We start from the raw sequence: 22,085 nt of genomic DNA, 5'->3' as shown, positions 1-22,085 counted from the left end.
GAGGGCGGAGCCCCCTTGGCTCGGAAAACGAACCACACTACGGAAGCCTTAGAGCATCAAACTTACTGGCGCTGGCGAAACGCCCTGAATGCATTGTACTAGATTCTATCCTTGTGACCACCGCTCCTAGCCAGTGCTTCTGAAACGATCCGAGGTGTAAAGGTGTTTTTGCGTACATTAGCTCATTTCATCATTCCGACACTCCTACGAAACAAATCAATAATAATTTATTTTTAATCACACAGCCTGAAGTTGAATGCTGGGGAGAAAAAAGTATATAATACCAAGTATCCCATTTTAGGAAGAGGGTGGAGAGTAATAAGCGTGCAATTTAGCTTTTCAGTATGGGGTTTTTTTTTTTTTAAGATTTATTTGTTTATATGAAAGAGTTACACACAGAGAGAAGGAGAGGCAGAGAGAGAGAGAGAGAGGTCTTCCACCAGCTGATTCACTTCCCAGTTGGCCACAACGCCAGAGCTTCTTCCGGGTTTCCCACGTAGGGGCAGGGGCCCAAGGACTTGGGTCATGTTCTACCGCTTTCCCAGGCCATAGCAGAGAGTTGGATCTGAAGTGGAGTGCCGGGACTCGAACCAGCATCCATATGGGATGCCGGCACTGCTGGCAGTGGCTTTACCTGCTAAGCCACAGCGTCTGCCCTTAGTATGGTTTTTAAGTGTTTTTATCTTGCTTTTCATTGTTTCAACTCAGTGTGACCTAGACAAGGGAAAAGTGTTTTTTGGATATGTGATCAGGATTATGGGTTAAAATGCAAATTAATCTGTAATCAACCAGTTAGAACTTTTCTAAACACTCCACAGCCAGAATTTTTAAACCTGGTCATTCAAAAAGGCAAGTAACTTACTCCAATACGTGGTATCTAAATAAATGTGTGTTGGTTGAATGGATGAAATAGGTTGATGCTAATGCAAAAATACACTGCCATCTGCCTCTGCCTAGCACTTTACTTGTGGTCACTCATCTAATATCAGGAAAATCCTATAAAATATGCCTTATTGTCATCTCCATTTTACAGATGTGGACACAGCCTCAGGAGGCTGACTACGCAAGTCCGTAGCTACTGAGGGTTGCAATCAGGCAGTATTGATCATAACCACACGAGGAAGAAAAAAGTCACTTGATAATTGTCGGGTGGTAGGTGGTCTGTCAAAAAGAGTTGGACTCTGGTGCTCTCCTGCTTATGCTGGGAAGCGTGGTGAGCATCCAGCATGCCAGGCAAAATCCTGTGGTCTAGTGCTTCCGGGGCACTTGCAGGTGGAATTCAAAATCTAATAAATCTGTAGCAGGCTGTTTTTTAAGTTGATGATTTTTTTAAAAATAATTTTTTCTTTTCTCCTCAATGCCTGGCCCATGGATTGTTTTTTAAAGAGTTACAGAGAGAGGTAGAGACAGACAGGGAGAGAAAGATCTTCCATCCCCTAGTTCACTCCCCAGATGGCCGCAGTGGCTGCAGCTGAGCTAATCCAAAGCCAGGAGCTAGGAGCTTCTTCCGGGTTTCCCACATAGGTGCAGGAACTCAAGGACTTTAGCCATCCTCTGCTGCTTTCCCAGGTGCATTAGCAGGGATCTGGATTGGAAGCAGAGCAACCGCAGCTTGAACTGGCGCCATATGGGTTGCCAGCGCTGGAGACTGGGGTATTAACCAGCTGTGCCACAGCACCGGCCCCAAGTTGATAATTCTTTTTTTTTTTTTTTTAATTTTTTGACAGGCAGGGTGGACAGTGAGAGAGAGAGACAGAGAGAAAGGTCTTCCTTTTTCCATTGGTTCACCCTCCAATGGCCACTATGGCCAGTGCACTGGCCAGGAGCCAGGTGCTTCTCCTGGTCTCCCATGCGGGTGCAGGACTCAAGCACTTGGGCCATCCTCCACTGCACTCCTGGGCCACAGCAGAGAGCTGGACTGGAAGAGGGGCAACCGGGACAGAATCCGGTGCCCCGACCGGGACTAGAACCCGGTGTGCCGGCACTGTAGGTGGAGGATTAGCCTATTGAGCCGAGGCACCGGCCTCCAAGTTGATAATTCTTAATGGCCCACGGATGATGTCATGAATATCATTTAAAATGATAAAGAGTTTTCTGATATAACAGAGTCCTGGCAGCAGCACAGTGGCTTTAATCCTTCGGAAAATCAGAACGTTTCACTGTTATGTTGGAGAAAAGGTTTCCCACCCCTGATAAGCAATTTCATGGAATGTCAACTTCGGTCAAGGCCGTGCGTAAGAGTAACAGAATGATTACCCAAACCAGAAAGATATGCAATCACATTCGAGCACAAACAAATTCAAGGCTTTTCTATGAGTCACCATGAAAATGATTATTTTATTTATTGATCAGGTACTTGTGAAGTTGCTAATAAATTCATGGGTAGGGATTTAGCCTACCAGCTAAGATACCTCTCTCTCATGCTGAAGTGCCTGGGTTCCATACCTGTGTCCAGTTCTTATGTCCAGATTCCTGCTACTGTCTTCTGGGCGGCAGTAGCCGATGGCTCAAGGAGTTGGGTCCCTGCCACTAGCATGGGAAACCTGAACTGAGTCCCTGGCTCCTGACTTTGACCTGGCCCAACCCCGAGGAGTTTAGGGTATTTGGAGAGTGAACCAGCAGATAAGAGCTAAAGCTTAAAAAAAAGTGAATGTAAGCAATAAATTTTTAAAAAACCCACTCATAAAGGCCAGCATTGTGCCACAGCAGATTAAACTGCTGCCTGCCTGCAATGCCGGCATCCCATATGGGCATCATTTCGAGTCCCGGCTGCTCCACTTCTTTTTTTTTTTTTTTTTTTTAAGATTTATTTTATTTATTGGAAAGACAGAGTTACAGAGAGAGGGGGAGAGAGAGAGAGAGAGACAGGTCTTCCATCCGCTGGTTCATTCCCCAGATGGCTGCAACAGCCGGAGCTGTGCCGATCTGAAGTTGTGCATCAGCCAGGAGCTTCTTCCGGGTCTCCCATGTGGGTTCAGGGGCCCAAGGACTTGGGCCATCTTCTACTGCTTTCCCAGGCCATAGCAGAGAGCTGGATTGGAAGAGGAGCAGCCGGGACTCATACCAGCACCCATATGGGATGCCGGTACTTCAGGCCAGGGCGTTAACCTGTGGGAGCACCAGCACCATTTTTTTTTTTTTTTAAGATTTATTTTACCGGCTGCTCCACTTCTGATCTACTCTCTGCTAATGTGCCTGGGATAGCAGTTGAAGATGGCCCAAGTCTTTAGGCCCCTGCACTCACATGGAAGACATGGAAGAAGCTCCTGCTCCTGGCTTTGGCCTGGCCCAGCCCCAGCCATTGTGGCCATTTGGGGAGTGAACCAGCAGGGAAAGATCTCACTTTCTCTCTATCTTGCCTCCTTTCTCTGTAACTCTGTCTTTTGAATAAACTAAAGAAATATTTTTTAAAAGTCCACTCATAGATTTAACTTTTAAGACATGTTTTATTAGTTTGTATGAGGAAAATAAGCATTCTTAAAATACATTGACATTATTTAATATAATTCCTGTCTCAATTATAAGTTTATGTACTATGAATACTTATCTTGAGTCTTCAAAATGTGATTTATGAAACAAACATTCAGGCCATGTCACAAGCTTTTATGTGGCACAACCTATATGTCAAGCACTGGCTAGGTGCTGTGAATACAAAAATAAACAAGGGCATGGGTGTTTGTCCTTGGGAAATTCACACACTAATAAGGGAGACATTTAAAATGATAGCGTGTTCTTATAACAGAGCCCTGGAAGCAGCAGCAGAGTGGCTGCAATCCTTGGGAAAATCAGAACATTTCACAGTTTTGTTGAAGAAACCAAAAAAACCCTGGCGTGCTCACCTGCCATGCAGCAAGCCAGTCACTGCCACTGGAGCAGTAGAGGAAAGTAGGAGTTTACTTTGCAAGGCACAGAGTAAGGAGCCAGGCAGCTCTGACTGCATTCCTGGAATCCCCAGGGGACTAGGGGTGGTGAATCTTTTTTTTTTTTTTTATAGATATATTTATTTATTTGAAAGACAGAGTTACAGAGAGGCAGAGGCAGAAAGAGAGAGGTCTTCCATCTGCTGGTTCACTTCCCAAATGGCCACAATGGTTGGAACTGGGCTGATCCAAAGCCAGGAGCCAGGAGCTTCTTCCCTGGTCTCCTGTGCAGGTGCAGGGGACCAAGCACTCTTGGGCCAACTTCCACTGCCTTCCCAGGCCATAGCAGAGAGCTGGATCAGAAGTGGAGCAGATGGGACTCGAACCGGCGCCCATTTGGGAATGCTGGCACTGCAGGAGGTGCCTTTACCCACTATGCTGCAGCGCTGGCCGCAGGGTGGTGAATCTTATAAAGCTGAGGTTGAGCAGTGCATGACCAGTTTTGGTGCAGGTTTCTGGTCGGTCCACAGTGCTGGTGGCCTTCCTTGGATTGGTCAGCAATAGCAGGCCTGGGTGTTCTTCTGAAAATGCTGTGATGACAAAAGTGGGCTGCAGCCCATCTTGGGTCTATGGGTAGATGGGTTATGAGTTTGATCAGGGCCTGGAGTTCCTATGAACTTCTAAACTACGGTCTAGTGTGACAATTGAATTCTCAGTATTGTGACCTGCACTCTTACCGGGCCAGCCGGACCTTGTCCTACTCCGTTAATTTAGTGCATTAATCATTAGTAAAGAATTGTGATCATCAAAGCGAACACAGGAACTGTAGGAGAAGGGAGGGGCCTGGGGCCTGGGAAAACCTGCATCGAAGGCCTTAGGGACAAGGCTCCACCTCAGTTCTGGTACCACTTGATTGGAATCTTGAAAGATGAGGTGTTTCCTAGGGGAGGGAAAGGAGAACCTTCCATGTGAAGAGCCCACAGAAAGGCTCTGGGGCTTGAACAGCTCTGGAACATTTAAGGAATAGCCAGCAGTTGGTGTGACCAAAGGTTAGGAAGGGCGCGTGCCGCGCGGAGGTGAGGAAGTGAGGTGGAAGGTTGCGTAGCCCTGGAACCAAAAGCCTTTGCATGTCCTTGTAAGGCGGACAGTGTACTATAGTCAGTTCATTTTACACCCAAAAAGCCCTGAAGCAGGATTCTTTTTTAATTAAAAGTTTTTATTTGTGAGGGAGACAGACAGATAGACAGAGCTCCAGTCCATCGGTTTAGACCCTACATGTCCCCAACAGCTGGGAACCCAGCTGGGCTGAAGTCCAGAGCAGAAATGCAATCCAGGTCTCCCACATGGGTAGCAGGGACCAAACCACTTGAGCCATCACCTGTGTCTTTCAGGGTGTGCCTTAGCAGGAAGCTGGAGTTGGGAGCCAGAGCTGGGTGTCCTGCCCAGGTACTCAGATATGGGATGTGGGCATCCTAACTGGTATCTTAACAGCCAGGCCAAACACTGGCTATTGCTTTGTTGATAGCTCAGAAAACAGAGACCAAGAGTGACTAAGAATATGTACTTTTAAAAATGTTCAGGGGTCGGCGCTTTGGTGCTATAGGTTAATCCTCCGCCTGTGGTGCCGGCATCCCGTATAGGCACGCACCAGTTCTAGTCCCGGCTGCTCCTCTTCTGATCCAGCTCTCTGCTGTGGCCTGTGAAAGCAGTAGAAGATGGCCCAGGTGCTTAGGCCCCTCCACCCGTGTGGGAGACTTGGAGAGAAATCCTGGCTCTTGGCTTTGGATCAGCTCCGTTCTGGCTGTTGCAGCCATTTGGGAAGTGAACCAGGGTGTAGAAGACCTTTCTCTCTGTCTCTCCCTCTCACTGTCTGTAACGCTACCTCTCAAATAAATAAATAAAATATTTTTTTAAATGTTCAGTAATTTGGCTATACAAGTATTATGTCTAATATGATGTCCATTGTACATATATTTACTGTATGTATGTTAATATATATAATGTATCTTAGCCAACTCAACGATGCAGACGAAGCAAAAATTGTTCCCGTACCCATCTTGAGTTCTTGGCTGGGGCTCTGTAATGAAAGATGGATTAGCTAGAGAAAAGCATACAGCCGGCGCCGCGGCTCACTGGGCTAATCCTCCGCCTTGCGGCGCCGGCACACCGGGTTCTAGTCCCGGTCGGGGCGCCGGATTCTGTCCCGGTTGTCCCTCTTCCAGGCCAGCCCTCTGCTGTGGCCAGGGAGTGCAGTGGAGGATGGCCCAGGTGCTTGGGCCCTGCACCCCATGGGAGACCAGGAAAAGCACCTGGCTCCTGGCTCCTGCCATCGGATCAGCGCGGTGCGCCGGCCGCAGCGCGCCGGCCGCGGCGGCCATTGGAGGGTGAACCAACGGCAAAGGAAGACCTTTCTCTCTGTCTCTCTCTCTCACTGTCCACTCTGCCTGTCAAAAAAAAAAAAAAAAAAAAAAAAAAAAGAGAAAAGCATACAAACATTTAATGTAAGTTTTACCTGAGCTGGGAGCCTCACAAGGTAGAAATGAAGAACCAAAGAACCACTTTGAGCCAGATGTTTATGAATTTAAGCAGGACAAAGCACACTCAGTTGTGAAAGGTGATGAGGCAGAGGGGCTTGGGCTGTGCAGTTAATCCTGGGACAGAGACTAGCATGAGAAGGTTGCACTTAGGTTTGGTTCAATGGTGTAGATTTCACTTGACCTCGATCTTCTGTCTTGGTTGATCAGATCCTTCTTTTCTCCAAGTGTGGGGAGGATACCTTTTACATGGAGACTTCATTCCTGCTTTTGGGAAGTCAGAGTGCCTTTCTCACTCCTGCTGTTTCTCAGCCTCGGAGGCCTCCACTGTCTTGAAGAATCAGATGTTATATTTGCAATGTATCTTGCAGGATGTGTAGGGTTTTGATATGAAGGGATACACAGAAGAAAAGAAAACAGCTCAATTGTGGCAGGTGATAGTTTCCCTCAGAGCTTATTGGTATTGCTTATTTAAGAAGAATTTTAGGACATTACTTTGGAAATGCTTCTGTGTGAAATGGATGTATTGAACAGGGCCAATTCTCATGCCAGCCTCATGACTTTCTTTGCCATATGACAATCAAGTAAAATTTTTCTTTAAATTGATGCTAAATGTACTTTATGCATTTAGCTTTATCCAAAGCAGTAATATCTGGGAATAATGAGTTTGCTAGGCTGGTTGTAGTTGTAGCTTCTGATTACACATCAAAACCACCTGTGGCTAATCCTCTACTCCTAGTGAGATCTGAGCTTTAATTTTTAATAGTTTATTTGTCTATTTATTTTACAGCCTTATAAGGTATAAGTGATAGACTAAACACCTTCCATAGATTTTACAATTTGAAGAGTTTTTACAAACTTACTCACCCTTGAAACTTCTTTTAAAAATTTATTTGAAAGTCAGAGTTACACAGAGAGAGGAGAGACAGAGAGAGAGGTCTTTCATCCACTGGTTCACTCCCCAGTTGGATGCAACAGCTGGAGCTGTGCCTATCCATCCAAAGCCAGGAGCCAGGAGCTTCTTCCAGGTCTCCCACGTGGATGCAGGGGCCCAAGGACTTGGGCCATCTTCTACTGCTTTCCCAGGCCATGGCAGAGAGCTAGATCGGAAGTGAAGCAGCTGGGACATGAAACAGCATTCATTTGGGATGCTGGCACTGCAGGCAGTGGCTTAATCTGCTACCCCACAGCACCGGCCCCCACCCTTGAAACTTTTACCAGAATCAAGATAATGACTATATCCATCATCCTCAAACATGCATCTGTTTTCTATCACCAGGGATAAGTTTACAATCGCTGGAATTTTATACAAGCAGTAATATAAAATACCTATTCTTTTGTGTCAAGTTTCTTATATTTAGACTAGTATTTTGAAATTCCTCTATGTTGTTTTGTATCTCACTAGTTCATTCCTTTTATTTCTAAGTAGTATTCCATCATAGAGATGTACCACAGTTTGTGTAGCCATTAATTTGGTGTTGGATATTTGGGTTGTTTCCAGTTTTTGGCTATGAATATTGATGTTCAAATATCTAATTTTCAATATTTCATTTCTGTTGGTAAATGCTTAGTAGTGGAATGGCTGAATCACATGGTATATTTATAATTAACTTTTTAAAAAAGATTTATTTTATTTATTTGAAAGACAGACTTACAAAGAGAGGTAAAGACAGAGAGAGAGGTCTTCCATCTGCTGGTTCACTCCCCAGTTGGCCACAATGGCCGGAGCTGTGCCGATCCGAAGCCAGGAGCCAGGTGCTTCTTCCAGGTCTCCCACGTGGGTGCAGGGGCCCAAAGACTTGGGCCATCTTCTAATGCTATTCCAGGCCATAGCAGAGAGCTGGATCAGAAGAGGAGCAACTGGGGCTAGACCAGCGCCCATATGGGATGGCAGCGCTTCGGGCCAGGGCATTAACCCATTGCACCACAGCACCAGCTGCTATAATTAATTAACTTTTAAGAAACTCCAGTCTCACTTCTACCACTTCACTAAAACTTTATCAAGGTCACATTATCTCCATGTTGCTAAATGGGTTATCTTTTTTTTCCTTTTAAAGATTGTTTTTATTTATTTGAAAGACAGAGTTAGAGAGAGGGGAGGGGGAGAGAGAGAGAGAAAGAGAGAGGAGAGAGAGAGAGAGGGAGAGAGAGAGAGAGAGAGAGTCTTCCATCTGCTGCTTCACTCCCCAGTTGGCCACATCAGCTGAAGCTGAGCTGATCTAAAGCCAGGAGCCAGGAGCTTCTTCTGGGTCTCCCACATGGGTGCAGGGGCCCAAGGACTTGGGCCATCCTCCACTGCTTTCCCAGGCCATAGCAGAGAGCTGGACCAGAAGAGGAGCAACCGGGACTAGAACCAGCATCCATATGGGATGCTGGCACTTCAGGCCAGGGCTTTAACCGGCTGTGCCACAGTGCCGGCCCCGACAAATAAGTTTTCATTATTTCTCTTACCTGCAGCATTGGACACAGCGGTTCCTTCCCTCCTCCTGGACACAAGTTTGGTAATCAGCCTTGGGGGGTCCCCAGAATCTTCCCACCATGTACATCCATGTAGTGGCTGGACAGAGCCTTGCGGGGACTCCTCCAGCTCCCTTCTTACTCAAAGCAGCAGCTGGAGTCCTTCAGTGGCAGGGAAGGCTGTTAAGGACTGCAGGTTTGTGTCCCCACAAAGTTCATGTGTTAAAACCCTAACCCCAGGCCGGCGCTGCGGCTCACTAGGCTAATCCTCCGCCTAGCGGCGCCGGCACACCGGGTTCTAGTCCCGGTCGGGGCGCTGGATTCTGTCCCAGTTGCCCCTCTTCCAGGCCAGCCTTCTGCTGTGGCCAGGGAGTGCAGTGGAGGATGGCCCAAGTGCTTGGGCCCTGCACCCCATGGGAGACCAGGATAAGTACCTGGCTCCTGCCATCGGATCAGCGTGGTGCGCTGGCTGCAGCGTGCTGGCTGCAGCGGCCATTGGAGGGTGAACCGACGGCAAAGGAAGACTTTTCTCTCTGTCTCTCTCTCTCACTGTCCACTCTGCCTGTCAAAAAAAAAAAAAAAAAACAACAACAAAACAAAACAAACAAACAAAAAAACGAAACTCTAACCCCAACGGGATGCAGTTAGGAGACAATTCTGTCATGAGCAGGCAGCCCTCGCCGTGGGATTAGTGTCCACATTTGTCTTAGTCAGAGATCTCCTGCCACTGTGGCTGGGAGGGGAGCCCCAATAGAGGTAGACCCCATAACTGTCCCTTTTGCACACTTGGCTCCCAGCTGTCTTGAATGTGTCAGGGCTCAGGGCCTTTTCACTTGCTGTCTTTGCTTGTGTGAGGAGCAACTGAGACTAGGCTAAGTTACTGGAATTAAGACTTATTCTATGCATCTGCTCTCCCACAATATGGCGCTGAGAGAGAGAGACCAAACGACTTCTACGCAGCTGCCTCTCGCCAGTTTGACTGATGAGCTGCAGGAGCTGATCCTGCTCCTGATTGGAGGAGAGCAGCATGCTCGGCGTGTGGGCAGCAGAGTTGGGATTGGTGGAAGAGGACTATAAAGGAGGAGAGAGACAACATGCACCAGGAACATCTGAAGGAACACCTGAACAGCCCCCGAGAGAGCCAGCCGGCGATGTGCCACTCCTCCGTAGAAGTGGGGAAAGTGGCAGGGGGAGCCGCCCCTCCACGGAGGTGCAGGGGTTGGCAGCCAACCCGGGAAGAACCAGCAGCAAACCCGGGAAGGGCCGAGCAGACAAAAGAACAGCGCAGGGTCCTGTGTCGTTCCTCTGCGGAATGGGGGAGCAACAGCTTGGAAGACCACTCGTCCTGCTCGCTCACTTTCTTCAGGTCTCTGCTCCAGTGACAACCTGTTAGCGATGCCTTTCCCAGCTTCCCACCCCACACTCTCTTGCTCTGCTTCCTTTTTCTCCATAATCCCTACCAGCCCCGGCACATCATTTATTTACTAGTTTAGTTGTTTAGTGTCAGTCTTTCCAACACTAAAATATCAACACTAAAATAAGGAAGACTTCCTGTTTTGTTCTCAACACTTGGAGCAAGGTGTGGCACATAGTAGGCGATCCCTTAACATCCGTGGAATGAATGGATTAGATGGCTCATCTCTAAAAGCTCTTCCAGGGAGCTGGCGCCGTGGCGCAGTGGGCTGATCCTCTGCCTGCAGCGCTGGCATCCCATATGGGCGCCAGTTCTAGTCCCGGCTGCTCCTCTTCTGATCCAGCTCTCTGCTATGGCCTGGGAAAGCGGTGGAGGATGGCCGAAGTGTTTGGGCCCCTGCACCCTCATAGGAGATCAGGAAGAAGTACCTGGCTCCTTGCTTCGGATTGGCCAAACTCCGGCCGATGTGGCCATTTGGGGAGTGAGCCAGCAGAAGGAAGACCTTTCTCTCTGTCTCTCCCTCTCCTTCTCACAGTCTGTAACTCTACCTCTCAAATAAGTAAGTTTCTTCCAGTTCTTCAATTGTGTGATTTATTAAAGCAAGAACTTGAAGTATCTTGGATATCCGAGACAAGCATGTGAATTCTAGTTATTGTCTCTTTTATTAGAAACCAGGATATTGACTGTGTTCAGAAAAGCCAGTCTTGTGTCCGTCATTTCATATTTGAAATACATTGTTTTTAAAAATTGTCAGATGAGGGGCTGGTGTTGTGATTTAGCAGATTACACCACCTCCTGAGATGCCAGCATCCCATATGGGTGCTGATTCGAGGCCTGGCTGCTCCACTTCCAATCCAGCTTCCTGCTAAAGGCCTGGGAAAAGTAGTGGTAGATAGCCTTAGTATTTGGGCCTCTGCCACCCAAGTGGGAGACCAAGATGAAGCTCCTGGCTCCTGGCTTCAGCCTGGTCCAGCACTGGCCCTTGCAGCCATGTGGGAAATGAACCAGTAGATGGAAATCTTTCTCTTTCCTTCTCTGTAACTCTGATTTTCAAAGTAAACAATCTTTAAAAAATTCTTAGATGATCCACTGGAGGGAGCTCATGTTTTTCTTTTCAACAGGAAACATACTGTTGGATAAGCTGGAAACAATTGATAGAGAAGCAATTTTAGTCTTTTAAAGGCTAATTTAATTTTCAACTGTGCATTCATTTTCTTCCTTCATTTTGCAGCTTCATCGTTGTGAGCTTTGCCCACAGCCCATGTATTTCTTACCCTCTGGTGGACAGTAAGACAACTGGACCTGCTTCTGGACAAATCTGTCAAAATCCAGGCTTGCTGGGGACGAGTTCCACAATCTTTCTGTAATTTCTTTTTTTTTAAACTACCACGGCCAAGTCTTTAAAATAAGTGTTTCTCCTGTTGTCATAAATGAAGAGTGTTGATTGTTAAATTAACAACCGAAGTCACTGTGCACTTACTCCCCATGTAGGACCTCTGTCCTTAGTGAGTTGTACTATGAGAATTAACTGCAAAACTTATTCTCAAACAGTACTTTATACGTTGTGTGTGTGTAGGGGGTGCAAATTGTTGAAATCTTTACTATACATAAAATACAACTCTATATATATATATATACTATTACTGTATAGTATAGAGTTGGTCTTCTGTATATAAAGTTAATTAAAATGAATCTTAATGAAGAATGGGATGGGAGAGGGAACAGGAGTTGGGACAGGAGTGGGGGTGGGAGGGCAGGTGTCAGGGGAAGAACCACTATTTTCCTAAAGTGGTACCTATGAAATTTGCATTCATTAAATATAAGTTTTAAAAAATAAATAAAATAAGTGTTTCTCAAAAACCATTAATGGTTTCTATTTTCTATGTCTTTACACTTAAAATTTCAAAGGGTGATAATGCTTGTTTCTGTACTTTGTTATTTCTCAGGAAAAGCTCTATTATACTATGGCATATAATAAACTGCACACAGTTTGGACATTTGCATGCACTTATGCAGCCATAAGAATCAAGGTAATAGACCTCTACATCACCTCCAAAAGTTCCCTTGTGTCTCTCTCTGAGTGTGTACTATTAATAGCATGAGAGCTACCTTTTTGTTTAAAGCATAATATAGTACTTCTGATTATATATACTATGCTGTACAGTGTATATCTAGGGTGGTAATGTTTTAGTTGGCCTTGAAAGGTTGTTAATGATTTTTGTAGAGAGATAAGGAATAACAAGAGCTTTATAGATACACTACTGCACATTACAGCAATGATTAATCTCCTGTAGATAACATAAATAAGGGCTTGTCCTTTTTCTTTTACTGAATTTCTGGGTATGGCAGATGAACCTGATGCTGTTCACTGCCTTATTCTGAGAAATCAGCTGTTACTGCTAGATTAATTTAGACTACGGAAGAACTATTAATGTGGCTGCATTTGGGTGTTCCTGATTTTAATTTTTATAGGAATCCATCATGAAAATTTCTATCATGGATTCAAGATTCTCTCATACCACTATATGATTTTTCTATCTGGGAGCTTTAATAGGCTATGACTAGCATGTTTTAATTTTAAAGCAACATATGTAGGAATCTCTGAGTTCCTTTTAAGAAGATAAGTTACAAGAAGTTTTCGGAAAGTCCATGGAAATTCATAATACGAATTTACAAACAACTATGCGTGGATTTAACATTTATTTTGCACAAAGAAACTTACCTTTTATTTTCATTTCTATGAATATGTCTTTGAAGTACCTACAAGCAATAAGGGGAGAGAATATGTAACATCTATAAATTCCCTATTCTTTTGCCTTTTAACCAATTTGCTTGTTTTTTTAAATTTCTATGAAATATTAGGAAGAATCCTGTTCCTTTGTAACCCAAATGACATGAGTTGTAGTGAGATGACCTTGGGGATCTAAAACTTCTTCTAGCAAATAAACAAAAGTGATCAGAACACTTCTCTCTCTTTCCCTGGAATGTTCTTCTAGTTATTACATCCTCAGGGACTCAGTTACTAAGGGAAAACCATTATCTTTGTTGGCTGCCTCCAACCTGAGGAATCCAGGGATAAGTGGACAATTGGAGAATCTCATTTTTAGGCAGAGGAATAGAGTACCATGGGAACTCCCTGGACACTGCTTCCTATTGCCTTTGATAGGGAATAAAGAAAGAATGAACCCCTGTTGGAGTCATCTCATTGTAATCAAAATCACCTAAAACCAGAGAATCAGTCTTCTCAAATTTGTCAATCTTAAACTAGTTTTTATAGAAGTTTATTTTAAAATATAAACATATCTAAAGGAGTGCAGGGAGCAGTGTTGTGAGAAGTAGCCAAGGTAAGACATTGGGTATTTTTTTTTTTTTTTGACAGGCAGAGTTAGACAGTGAGAGAGACAGAGTGAAAGGTCTTCCTTCCGTTGGTTCACCCCACAAATGGCCGCTATGGCCGACGCGCTGCGCCGATCCGAAGCTAGGAGCCAGGTGCTTGTTCCTGGTCTCCCATGGGGTGCAGGGCCCAAACACTTGGGCCATCCTCCACTGCACTCCTGGGCCACAGCAGAGAGCTGGACTGGAAGAGGAGCAACCCGAACAGAACCGGCGCCCCAACCGGGACTAGAACTCGGAGTGCCGGTGCTGCAGGCGTAGGATTAGCCTAGTGAGCCGTGGCACCAGCTGACATTGGGTATTGATGAAGCCAAAACTATGGTGTCCTGACAGAACGCTGAAATGGGATAATGTTTTGGTGGAAACTTAGGGTATCATAGTCTCTCGTGTTTTACTCTGCAGTTGAGGATACTGCCAGCAGAGCCCCGAGACTTGTCCAAGGCTACTCAGCCAATGAGTAGCAGAACCAGGGCAACCTTGGTTTTGATTTCTGGGCCCTTGCTTGTACTTCCTTCTCTGAGTTTCTTCCAGCTAAAAGTCTATGTTGGTGGCCATAGGAAATAGTATGGGATAACAACAGCTAATATTTGTTGACTGAAAGTAAGAAGCATAGTCTATGTAACCTGGGTCAGTTAGGTTCTGTGGGAGGCCATCACTGGGCCAGAGTCAGGTGCGCCAGAGATTTACTGGGAGCAGTGGGGGAAGCAGGTCTGACAAGGTGTTAAGCAACCCAACACAGAGATCCCGATTAAACTCGAGGACTCATGCACTGGGCACAGATGCGCCTCCTGAGCACAGACATTGGCCAGAGGCCGCCCAGCTGGAGTGTGGCCTCAGCTTGCAAACTGAGGGGAGCTGATCGTGCTGCATCTAACCGGCCCCTGGCCGCTGAACAGCCATTTTTGGTTGAAGGATGTTCTCTGCAGTAGCCAAGGAAAGTGATCTGAACCTCTAGTCCACTAACTACAAGGAGACCCACACTTTTTCCGGTATTTCCAGAGGGTCCGAGAAAGGCCCACGTTTGGAATTGAATAAAATGCAGCATATTTAAAGGTGATCATCCTCCCACAAGAAACTTCTCAGTGGTTTTCTTTGCCTTCACTGCAGCCTGTGGCCAGTTTTCCAGCCCCTCCCCTTCTTCACCTCCCTCCACTGCCTCTCTTTTTGCTGTTCTTCATAGCCCAGCATCCTCCCTGGCTGCCAGAGAACATTCCTGTTTCTTTATTATTCAGAGAAATTTTGTCCATTTTTGTTGTAACTTCCATACTGTGAAAATCCCCGTGTCAGAATGTCCATGATCAAAGACTCCGAACAAGAGATACCCATTCTGAGGTAAATAAAGCCTGCTGTTTTCAATCTTGTAAAGTGATTCTGACCCACCCTTCTTTCTTTCTCGCCTTTATTTATTTATTTATTTATTTGAGAGGGGGAGAGAAAGAGACAATGAGAGCCAGAGAGAGGCAAGGAGAGACAGCTCCTATCTGAAGAGTTAAAATTGTATATGTGTGGGTGTAAAAAGTTAAGCTTAAGCTTACAGGTTTAAACCTTCCTGGTGCAGCTGTGAAAATAAGACAGAGTAAAGTAGCACCTTAACAGTAGGGACTCCATTTTGGAGCACTTGAGACTGCATTCTGGGAAAGCAACCCCCCTCGCCCCCCACCGTGAGACTCTGGTCTGAAACTATGATCTCAAATAGTCGGACAATAGCAGTGCACTACATCACCCTTGGCAACGCACAAAAACCCCCTAGCATGATTGCTCAAGCTTAAAAGTAGAAAGGTTGCACCTGGGTTACCTGGGCTAATAATGAAGATGTGATTTGTCTATGTCTTAAAATCATAATTGCTGATTGTAAGATTTTAGCAACCGCTTAGCAACCGTGTATTCTCTTCCTCCTCCTGATTTTGCGGTTTTTGCCTTTATAAACCCTATGCTGTAGTTCCTCACGGCTCCTCTGTCCTTGTCAGAGGGCCCCAACATGTTGGATCAATAAATTTAACCCTTTGCTGGTTGCATGAGAGAAAAAGTCTCTTGGAGTCGTTCCTTGGGCGGTGGGCTTTTTTGGACCCTAACATATCCACTGGTACACTCCCCAAATGCCCAACCTGGCCAGCGCTAGGCCACAGCTGAAGCCAGGAGCCAGGAACATAATCCAGGTCTCCCTTGTGGGTGGCAGGAGCCCAGTTACTTGAGCTGTCACTGCTGCCTCCCAGGGTTGGCACTGGCAGGAAGCTGGAGTCAGGAGCCAGAGGCAGGAATCAAGCCGAGGTACTCCAGTGTGGCACGCAGGTGTCAAACGCTGAGGGAAACGCCTGATAGTAGCATTTCTTTTTAAGCAGCAAAGCTTTTTCTCTTCTCTATTTCACAATTTATTTTGGCATGTCTCCTTTAATCTTTCGATTTTTAGTTCCTTCCTCCTGAGGAAGTTCAGGAGGTCTACTTTGACGTTTAAGGGAAGCTGGTGGCACACGGCCAATTTGTTCCTTATTCTGGACACAGAAGGCTGAGGTCTTGTACCCCGGAGGTGGAGATACCAGAGATTCTTTCCTTCTGTAAAAAACAAAATTATTAAAACAATCAACTTGAAGCAGTAAAACCAAACATTATATCCAAAGAGTAAGATTTCTGTATCTCTATAGGAAATTTTGACTAACAGTTGTGTGTAACTTGACTCTTTTTCCTCCAATCCTTCACTAATTTCCCATATTTCATAATCTTATCCACAGCTTAGACTTTTTCTTTGTGACTTACTCACATCCTCAAAATGTAAGATCAAAAGTCTCCCTGGGAACTTTAAAATAACTTACTATCAAAATGCCTCAAGTGATCTGGCTGGTGCTGACTTAGGCTCTAATTAACTCCCCATCAGTAGAGGTGCTACCTTGCTTTCCCTTTCCATTTAACTTTAGTACAGTTTACACATTAGATAATTTTTTTTTTTTTGATAGGCAGAGTGGACAGTGAGAGAGAGAGACAGAGAGAAAGGTCTTCCTTTGCCATTGGTTCACCCTCCAATGGCCGCCGCGGCCGGCGCGCTGTGGCCGGCGCACCATGCTGATCCAATGGCAGGAGCCAGGAGCCAGGTGCTTTTCCTGGTCTCCCATGGGGTGCAGGGCCCAAGCACCTGGGCCATCCTCCACTGCACTCCCTGGCCACAGCAGAGGGCTGGCCTGGAAGAGGGGCAACCGGAAAAGAATCCGGCGCCCTGACCGGGACTAGAACCCGGTGTGCCGGCGCCGCTAGGCGGAGGATTAGCCTAGTGAGCCGCGGCGCTGGCCACATTAGATAATTTTTACTGAGTCTTTTACCAACTGTTCCAATGTATACATTTTGTGAAAGTACAAACAATTTTCTGTTATGGCAAAATAATTTAAAAGTTTTAATCAGAGAACAACTCTTAAAGTCACATTAGGACATGGAAGTCACAGGAGATGGATTTCAATGTGGCCAGGAGCATTCTGGGATGGAGCAATAGAAAAAAGAAGAACTTGAATCATGGGCGGGCAGGAGTCAGACAGCTGGGGACAGGTGGTAGGGTGGGTAAACAGAAGAGGATGAGCCAATCTGAAGGCAGAACTGAGCATAAATTTAGATGACTTAGAAGAATGATTTGAAATTGATTTGGAAAATACCTGGGAGAAAACTTAGGGGGAGGTATACACTGGTCAACTAAATATATATAAATACACACACACACACACACACATATATATATATATATATATATATATATATATATTAAATGCTTCTTAAGAGCAAGGCACTGCTCTAGGCCCTTGGGATACAGTAGTGGAAAGAACCAAGTTCCTGCCATCAAGGAATTCAAATCTGTGGTGCAGCAGGGTGGGTGGGTGGGAGTAGGAAATGACTACTTACATTTTAAAAATGTTATTTATTTATTTGAGAGGTAGAATTAAAGACAGAGGGAGGGAAAGACAGAGAGAGGTCTTCCAGATGCTGGTTCACTTCCCAAATGATCACAATGGCCAGAGCTGTGCCCATCTGAAGCCAGGAGCCAGGAGCTTCTTCTAGGTCTCTCCCATGGGTGCAGGGGCCCAAGCACTTGGGCCATCTTCCACCGCTTTTCCAGGCCATGACAGGGAACTGGATTGGAAGAGTAGCTGGGACCTGAACCGGTACCCAGATGGGATGCTGGTGCCACAACAGAGGCTTAGCCTACTATTTCCCCAGCACTGGCCCCTATTGCTACATACATATTTTGAAAAGATAATTTCTGATGGGTGAAATGGCTGTTTATTCACTTGATTGTTGTTTATAGCCCTTGCCTATGTTCCCAGTAACTAGGGTATTTTTTACTTTTACTTGTTAAACTTTTTATTTGGTAGAGCATTAAGCTTTTGACTGTAATGTAAATTAAAACTATGTTATCTCAAAAACTAAGAAAGAAAGGGAGAAGGAAAAAAAGTGGGAGGGAGGGAGGGAGGGAATATCATTGTATTCTAAGAATTGTATCTATGAACAATATGGAATCTGCTAAAAGCTAAAAAAAACCTAAAATAAAAAGATAATTTCAGATTATGATGAATTTTATCATTGTCTCTGTGACAAAAGAAAATGAAACAAATCATAACCACTAGGCTTTTAAAATCATGTACATTTCTAGACAGAACAGACATGCCATATGTGTGCATTTGATTTTTTTGTTAATGTGTTATTATCTTCCATTTGAACTTCTTAGTAGGAATCTTTTAAAACCATGTGTCCATTTTGTGAAAGAAAAAGACACTCTATCTTATAATAAATAAAGATAGATTGGTCAGCATTCTGTTTTATAATCCTTAAGTCCAGTTAACTGTGCACAGGTAAATGGACAAGTTGCAGGAAGTGAGTGGCTGAGTGAGAGCACGTGTCAATCTCTCCCAGGTGTGGACGTCCTCCTGTTGTCTCAGGAAGTCAGCACGTGACGCATGGTCACCTCATAGATACCCTGAGTTAAGCCGTGTCAATGGCCAGAATTTACATTCATAGTTTGTCTCCAGTTCTTATTTTTTTCAAAAACCTAGAAGGTATAATTATTTTCATTTCACCCTGGCCAGGGTGCACACATGACATTTTTTGGAAACCACTACAACAGAGAGTGCATGTGGAGAGGGTGGCTATTTTACTAAGGATGACTGGAAAAGCACTCTGTGAGGGACAGTTAAGCGGAAACCTAAATGATTAGATTGGAACAGCCATGCAAAGAAGAGCACTTTAGGCAAAGGTGTAGTAGGGAACAGAGCCACATCATATCACGGGATGAGAGATTGACTGTAAGCATCAGATCTTGGGGCCGGCGTTGTAGTGCAGGGGAGTAAGCTGTTGCCTGCAATACCGGCAACCACTATGGGCACCAGTTTGAGTCCTGGATACTCCATTTCTCATACAGCTCCCTGCTAATGGCCTGAGCAAACAGCAGAGGATAACCCCAAGTGCCTGGGCTCCTGCCACCCATGTGGGAGACAGGATGAAGCTCTTGGCTTCTGCCAGCCCAGTCCTGGCCATTATACCCATTTGAGGAGTGGATCAGAAGATGGAAGATTCTCTCTCATGTCTCTGTCTCTCCCTCTCTCTCCATAACTCTGACTTTCAAATGAAAATAAATCGTTTTTAAAGAAAGAATCGAATCTTACCCAGATGAGGAAGTCTGAAAAAGATAGTAAAGATGGTGAAAGTCACTGACCGGTCCATCAGCAGCACTGGGACAGCTGGACAAGTCCGAAAATCCAAGAAACCAAGTGTGCTTTGTTGCCAAAAGGGGACTGTTAGGGTCCACAGGTAGCTGTTGTTTCAAGGTAACTGCTGCCTCTGTCAGGCGACTGCCAAGCATCAGGTGGAGGACCTGGAACCACTGGTGATTACAAGGCCAGCAGGTGCAGAGATGAGCTGAACTCAGAGGAAGACAGCAGGAACAAGCTGGGATCCAGCGGATACCACTGTGTCTGTCCATACGTCTAACCACGGTTCACGGTCACTCCTTCACTTCTGCCTTCCAGATCTCACAAAAGGTCCCCTTTGGCTAACCCTAACCTAGAAACGCAGGGATAGGGACACCCGGAAATGTAGTTCTCAGCCTATCCAGGTTGATCTATCCAGGAACAGCACATGCAAAGGCCCTGGGTAGGAAATGAAATCAGTGTACTTGAGAGACAGGTGAGGCTGGGACTCAGTGAGTGAGGGGCAGGGTGCAGGGAGGAGGGAGGAGGGAGGGAGCACAGTCCAAGAAGTAGGCAGAGCCTGGCTCCTTGGGGCACTGGAAGGCTCTGATACGTTGTCATTTTATCCTAAATGGCAGGATTTTAAGCAAGTGGTGGTATTCTGTGAGTCACTCTTTAAAAGCACTAATCTGGCTGTCACGGATGACAGGGTTGCAAGAGAAAAGTTGAGAAAAATAGGCAGTAGGGAAGGCAGGAGGCTCCTGAGGTGGCACAGGAGACAGAGTAACAAAAGAAGTGTTCTGGTCTCAGTCCTTCCATGAATTCTTCCAGTCCTGGAGGAGTTACTCTGTGTGAGAGATGTGGGACATCCTCTGAGGCATGGAAGGTGATGCCAGGGTAGGGGTGGTGGTGGCCGGAGGTGTATGCTACCAAGATTCAGTCCTTTCTATGCACTGGGCTCTACGCTGAGCCCATTCCTCACGCCAGTCCTGAAGGAGGACGCTGACACACACAGGGAACACCTGAACCAAGGTCACAGAGCTAGTACGTAGTGGGTCTCTGGTTCTCATCCAGGCAGCTCAGAATCCAGAATCAGCTTTTTTTTTTTTTTTTTTTTTTGACAGGCAGAGTGGACAGTGAGAGAGAGAGACAGAGAGAAAGGTCTTCCTTTGCCGTTGGTTCACCCTCCAATGGCCGCCACGGCTGGCACGCTGCGGCCGGCGCACCGCGCTGATCCGATGGCAGGAGCCAGGAGCCAGGTGCTTTTCCTGGTCTCCCATGGGGTGCAGGGCCCAAGCACCTGGGCCATCCTCCACTGCACTCCCTGGCCACAGCAGAGAGCTGGCCTGGAAGAGGGGCAACCGGGACAGAATCCGGCGCCCCGACCGGGACTAGAACCCAGTGTGCCGGCGCCGCTAGGCAGAGGATTAGCCTAGTGAGCCACGGCGCCGGGCCAGAATCAGCTCTTTCCACAGCAACCTGCTGTCTCCTAGGGTAAGGCCCTTCTAAAGATGTTTGTTCACCAAAGTGGCTGTATGTTGCCCAATCACACCTGTCCAGCCTCTCGAGTGTGCCCCAACTGTACTGGCTGATATTCTCTACCTAGTCTTTACCTTCTAGGAGCTTCCAAACTGTGTAATACCTCCAGCACAGGTTTATTTCCTGGACTCTTGAATAATATCACCACATAACTACTTCAGGCTTTATAATATCGCAACATATATAATTTTAGGAGATCAAGGGGCCGGCGCTGTGGCACAGTGGGTTAACGCCCTGGCCTGAAGTGCTGGCATCCCATATGGGCACTGGTCCTAGTCCTGGCTGCTCCTCTTCTGATCCAGATCTCTGCTTTGGCCTGGGAAAGCAGTAGAAGATGGCCCAAGTGCTTGGGCCCCTGCACCCACATGGGAGACCTGGAAGAAGCTCCAGGCTCCTGGCTTCTGATCAGCCCAGCTCCAGCTGTTGCAGCCAACTGGGGTGTGAACCATCGGATGGAAGACCTCTCTCTCTCTCTCTCTCTCCCTCCCTCTCTGTCGCTCCCCCTCTTCGTGGAGGAACGACACAGGACCCTGCGCTGTTCTTTCGTCTGCTCGGCCCTCCCCGGGTTTGCTGCTGGTTCTTCCCGGGTTGGCTACTATCCCTTCCACCTCCGTGGAAGGGCAGTTCCCCCTGGCCACATTCCCCACTTCCGCAGGGGAGCGGCACACCGCCGGTCGGCTTTCTCGGGGGCTGCACGGGTTCCCTTAGATGTTCCCCATAGATGTTCCCGGTGCATGCAGTCTCTCTCCTCCTTTATAGTCCTCCTCCGCCAATCCCAACTCGGCTGCCCACACGCCGAGTACGCTGCTCTCCAATCAGGAGCAAGTCCTACAGTTAATTGGTTGAACTGGAGGCAGCTGTGCGGAAGCTGTTTACTTCTCTCCCAGCGCCATATTGTGGGAGAGCAGATGCATAGAATAAGTCTTAATTCCAGTAACTTAGTCCAATCCGGATTGCTCCCCACACCTCTCCCTCCCTCTCCCTCTCCCTCCCTCTCCCTCTCTTTTCTCTGTGTAACTCTGACATTCAAATAAATAAATCTTTTAAAAAAGAGATCAAAGATCAAAACAAGGAAATTTGTAATTTCTTGGGCTTATATCTTCTCATCAGTTTTACTCTTTTTTTTATTTTAAAAAAGATCTATTTATGTGAAAGGCAGAGTTACACAGAGAGAGAAGGAGAGGCAGAGAGAGAGAGAGAGTCTTCCATCACTGGTTCACTCCCCAAATGG

Source organism: Oryctolagus cuniculus, chromosome 8 (genome assembly GCF_051225735.1).
Source record: "Oryctolagus cuniculus isolate XC-2025 breed Fujian yellow rabbit chromosome 8, ASM5122573v1, whole genome shotgun sequence".
Lineage (NCBI taxonomy): Eukaryota > Metazoa > Chordata > Mammalia > Lagomorpha > Leporidae > Oryctolagus > Oryctolagus cuniculus.
The sequence above is the reverse complement of the archived record's forward strand: the minus strand, read 5'-3'. Positions refer to the sequence as shown.